This window comes from Pieris napi, chromosome 19 (assembly GCF_905475465.1).
Source record: "Pieris napi chromosome 19, ilPieNapi1.2, whole genome shotgun sequence".
NCBI lineage: Eukaryota > Metazoa > Arthropoda > Insecta > Lepidoptera > Pieridae > Pieris > Pieris napi.
Window position 1 is genome coordinate 907,086 of NC_062252.1, and position 5,992 is coordinate 913,077.

General features: G+C 32.0%; 1 protein-coding gene across 1 annotated transcript in view; it reads right to left on the reverse strand.

The window, feature by feature from the left end:
• LOC125059246 (hexokinase-2-like) overlaps positions 1–3,215 on the reverse strand; it is a 29,883-nt gene extending 26,668 nt beyond the window's left edge. Inside the window, exon 1 of the mRNA XM_047663572.1 lies at positions 3,073–3,215. The gene's annotated coding sequence lies outside the window, so the exon portion shown is untranslated. The remainder of the gene's footprint in view (positions 1–3,072) is intronic.
• Positions 3,216–5,992: the final 2,777 nt, after the last annotated feature.

Consider the following 5,992-nt stretch of genomic DNA (forward strand, 5'->3'; position numbering starts at 1 on the left):
AGTAGAAGAGAAAAGATGTGCTATTTTGAAGATTTTGCAGGGTTTTAGGATGCAATTCTAAACTCGGAAGTTAAAACCTCGGCTGCGAACCAAATGATGTTTCTATTCAAATGCAATGTTTGTACGGTGAAAGAAAACATCGTGAAGAAACCAGTATGCCCTACCAAATTCTGCATCTTAGAATGCTGGTTCAGAAATGCAGAAATGCGAGGGCAAAAGAAAAATGTGATATTACCTCTGCATAATTTATTACTATTTAATTCTGCACGCGTGCTTACGTGATGGATAGTTTAGTCTGGCAAAATATTTAGGTTTGAGAGGCGCTAAAAGATTTCTAACAATCTTCATTAAAATACAGACATAAATATTCAGTGTTATCGTCTCCCAACCGTCTACTGTAGTTTATAATTTTTGTCGGTTTTGTGTGCTTTTTAAAAGAATACTTTAAAATTTAAATTTTACGTTCCTTCATCAGCGTTTAAAGTTATATGAATGAGAGATTTTTTTATCCACTAAGGGTGAAAAGTCGTTTTGAACAAATTATGAATTGTGTTTTCTTTGTCATTCCTAATTATGGTAATGAATGATGTTGCAAATCACTTTTATAGTTTTATGATTTCACGCCATTCTTATCACCAGTTTGAACATATTTTTCCTACATTTACATAGTATGAGACATAAAAGAGCTAAACTATTATTGCACAGATTATTACTACAATGTTTTATTTCTAGTTTAAATATGTCTTTACTAATTGTACGAGCCCAGGCTGTATATTTTGTTCACTCAGGCTTTCTTAGTTTTATAAGCGTGGCGATTACCTAAATCGTCGGAGTTAGGCCCTTTCTGCACTGCTCCGGTCCGGCGTCGGAAGCCGGAATGAGTCATTAAAAAAATATCGGAAAGCCGGATTGCGCTTCTCCACTATATCCGATCCGACAATAACCGATACTTGTATATTTATCATGCAACACTGATATTAACTAAAACCCATATACTTTATTTTATTAATAAAACGTTCGAAATTCTGAATATTTTATTGCCTGGCTAGTTTATTACTTTTTTCATATTGTCTATCTTGAAATATTATAATCTACTTAATAAATAGTTCACTAATACTTAATGATATAATATAACTATAAATAAATAAACCTATGAATAATAATTTATAAACTCTTGGATATACTTGGACCGATAAAACACCGCGTTCCGATCTAGCAAGCTATCGGCCCGTTAAAAACCGGATGCCGGAGTAGTGGAGAAGCACGTAAGTACTGTTGTGAGTTTCTAAATCGGATCGGTAATTAACGTTTGCCGGACCGGAGCAGTGGAGAAACGGCCTTACGCCTCGAGAGTCCAGAGTATAGCCAGACGTTGGCACTCTCCTCAACTGTTACGTTGCATTCATTCGTTTCATAGCAATTAACATTTCATTATTTCGCTTATATTCTATTGTTGCATGCGAGTGGTTCATATAAAGTACTAAAAATGAAATCCTCTATTATTTAAAGCACTCCGATGACCCAGGAACCGTTCACTAATAAAGATGAAGAATTTGTTTGTTCTAGTTGTGGTTAGAAATTAAACATGATTTTGTACTGGCTTATTTATCAAGGAATGTTTTACGCTACAGAAGCACAGCTAATTATTTATGATATTGTAAGTAATTAAGTTTTTAAGTTCAGGGTTTGCAAAGGTTTGTGTAAATAAATATTTTGCAGAAGCAGTGTTGATCTAGTGGCTTCAGCGTGCATCTCTCTTTCCTAAGGTCGTCGGTTCGATCCCAATGAACCAATGAACTTTCTACGTTCGCAAATAACTCGTTGAAGGTAAAACATCGTGAGGAAACCTCAATGCCAAAAATCGACTACAAGTGTCAGACAGAATGATGATCACCTACTTTTCTATGAAATAATAATTATCAAAGAAACGGATGCATTCCTGCGCCACTCGATTATTATTAAATAAATATTATATATGTATGCTAAAATCTCATCAAAACAAATACTGCGTATCAGATATGAGTAAAGGTTAACAAAAACATAATAGAAATGTTATTAAGATAAGGAAAAATATATTAATATTTTTTCTCTCAAATATATATTAAGTGTCGTTGTTATTAAAATAAGTAATATTTGAGTTCAGTTGATTATAATTTATATTGTTTTTCATTTAACTAACTTTGTAACATACGTAGCAATTCAATTGAAAAATACATGTTTACGTCTTTTAATACGATACTAAACTTCTGATGATAAAAAAAGACTGAGTATTTGCTTATAAAAATGCTTAATTCTGATGTTTAATAAGCTTAAACTAATTGGCTATTTTGTTATGATTTTCTTCGTGTTCATAACGTTTCCATTTACGGAATTCAAGTGATTCAACATAAAATATTGGAACTAAAGAATAAATTACAATGTTCAATTAGCAATACTTTAGATGCTCTTTTATCGCTCAATTTTAATTTAGTACGATTTTAATTACTTTTAAATTGCTTATACAGAAAAAATTAATTACGCCATTACTAAATATCGAATAATTAAAAATATGTGCTGATTCGTGTGCTTTGCATAAATTACTTTACCTCGGCATTATCATAATTTTTAGATACGCATATACTATATCTATCGCTCGTTCGTAGATATAACGCGAATTTTATCTTATTCCAAGATGTGTGAATGTTTTGTTAATATATTAGTGAGGAACGGTGACTTATAACAAAAAAAAATCAAATGCGTTAAAAATTACGTAGTTACAAACTAGTTACTGAAAGCCTTTCTCGTATGAGCTTTCCTTCGATGACGAATTTCCAAAAAATACATAGTAAATGTTTATATGATTTAAAATGCACCTATACATCTGTTTACTAGGCTCCAAGATCAGAAGACGTCGTTTTTTTATATAGAAAATAAACAAATAATAAATGAGCCGGATCATTTTGAATAGAATAATTTAAAACGATAGATAATTATTTAACATTTTATACGTAACATATACAACAACAAATTTATTACGTTAGAAATATGATAATAACATATTAACATAGGAATTTATATTCAAATAATACTCACATGGATCAGTTTTGCCGAATCAAAATAACGTCAAGGTCGCGATGATAATAAAATACACGAGAGCGAATACGGCTGTTTGGGACCACGGCTGGCAGGGCACTGACAAGTCAAACATACACATTTGTTGATATAGCATTAATAGTCGGAGACGCGTTGGAGGCCCGTCGCCACACCCGTAGGATTATTACGAAACAATGCGAGCGAGAATCGCAATGATCTGGCAAGGCATTCGCGAGTTTGGTAGGCTATATCACTAACAGATGAGCCTCCTATCTACTTTAACAAGTCTGATAAATAATAATAGTTAACATTTTCGTAAAATATTCGAAGGAAAATGTTAGGATCATACAATTATTTTATCTGGCCGTTAGTATATCTTGACAAAAATATGGTAGAGCGCGTAAGTAGAGCCACTGTTGTGACTTTTACAATAAAATTAACGTTTACGGAAATAAAACACAGTAATTAATTACGACTTGGTTTTAATTGTAAAACTGTCTACATGGAACATTCAGCGTGTTTTACTTGCAAATTGCAGGGTCTACCGTGTACATGGTGGTCGTTGGATGTACATATATATATAAATTACGCATCACGTTGTTTTTCTGCTATGGACTCCTAAACTACTTAACCGATTTCAATAAAATTTGCACACCGTGTACAGTTTGGTCTAACTTAAAAGATAGGAAGGAAAGGAAGTTCAGTGACATACATGATACATCATGTATGTCACTGAACTCCTCTTAAACGGCTGGACCGATTTGAATTATCTTTTTTTGAAATCATTCGGGTGGAACCCTAGATAGTTTAGATTCACAAATCAGCCCGGCAGATGGCGCTGCAGTCGGTACATTTATACCTTGTTTAATATCCTAATCGCTTGAAATATCTTGCAGGGCAACGTCGGGTCCGCTAGTACTATATTATATATATTTGAGGCACGAAGGCTGAGCTAGGGCATTACCTTAAAACATGATTAATAAGACGCAATTAAATACTTTCCTTTTTGCTGGGTTACGGGTCAAAGCAGGCAATATTCTAAAGAAACAAATTTCTCGCCAATCATAAAAATGCTTGTATTTTGAATTAAGCTAGAAATTGTATATATTTAGTATATTGGTGGCTATCTAAAAAACTCTAAAACTAATGTGAATAAATTTCATCTTGTAATGATAAAAGCAAACATTAATAATTTAATTATACTTAACCAAAGTCCACAGCTTTACCAGTCTGGAATTGATTAAAATTATCACTCAATAAATCATCTAAACAGAATTAGATAAATTTCTGTAATATCCAAAGTACTACGAGATATTTAAAGCTTTCCTATATAAAATAAAACTCAATAGATGGTGAAATGTGCTTTTATCAGTGAAAAATTATAACTATGACACATCAGGCACTTCATATAAATACATTATCGTGTACATTATTGTTTTTTTCCACGATTAACGATATCTTATTTAAATTAATTGGCAGTTAATTAAAATATAAACTAATATTATTGATTCAGAACAAAACTATTTTCACAGTCAAGTTAGACTAACATTTACAAGTGGTTCTATTCATACTTGTACGATGTGTGATTAAATAGCAATACTAATTAGAGTTTAGTTAAGAGCCTAAATTAAAATGATAATTTTATTACAGATACCGGCAAACTTCTTGAGTATTAAACAAGGGAGTGGGGGAAAGTTTGAGCATCGTACGCAGCGCGGGACACAAACGTTAACTGATTTACCAATCACGCGATCGACACGTCTCTCCCGCTGCCCCCCTCCCAGTGATACCTAAAAATCGCTTTTGCGCAGGCAAGGACATTTGATCAAGATGTTTGCCGGTATCTGTACCCATTTTAATATAGCTATAAATCATTATTGTGACACACAACTGCGCCGTAAGATTTGTCCATTTTCGTTCTCCTATAGGTACAATTAAAAACGATCACCTCTATAAATACTTTACTCGCATCATTTAAATAATCGGAATATTTTACAATTAACATTTACATAACACATTTCATTTCATAAATTCAATTCTTTCCGTTGAACCACTCGTCTTTGAACAATTTTTGTGCACGTAAAATGCAAAACAGGTGCTTAATTTATTTTGATTGAATAATAAAAATATACAATTCGTATTTATTACATAATCCTTCGGTAGTAGAGCATATAATAATCCAAAGAATTAATAAAATTATTGGTGAAATCGTATATTATTCCGTAGTTTGTCAATAGACATACACAATAAATTGTTTTTTACATAGATATAGATAGTGTTATATAATCAAAATACAGGAGTTTACCACAAAACAACTTAGAATTGCCATTACTCGAATATACAGACCAAATTGATTCGAGCAGTTTTATATAATAAATTATAGAGTTAAGAGTTAAGACCCTAAAGCCTTTTCAACTTTTGTTATGGACTTCAAGCAGGATAGTTATATCATTACACAATGTGAGAGAAAGAGAGAAAGGTCTCTGAAATTTTTCGTTAGTTGAAAACAATTTTTGGTAGATACTTTTAAATTTGATAATTAATCTTTGAGTTTTAAATCTCATACAGCAAGTGATACAAATAACTGTAGCTCCCTGGAGGTGGCTTTCATCTGTGGAGGGTCCATATAAAGAGATGGAATTCTATTTTAATCACTAACTGTTAGTGTTTTGTGTTGTTTAATTGTATTTTTTATACAATAAAACTATATTATTAATAAAGTTTCATGAAGAAAACTTTGATAAGAAGGTGCAGTAGGCCGTTAAACGATTCCAAAATTTGAATGCTGCACTGCATTTGAGAATAAATTTTCCAAATTACACTTACAGGCAAATAGATGGCAACTGATGCGCAGTTATAAAATTATGTAAATACATACTTTTACCATATTTAAACAATACCAAAACGCTACCTACATTAT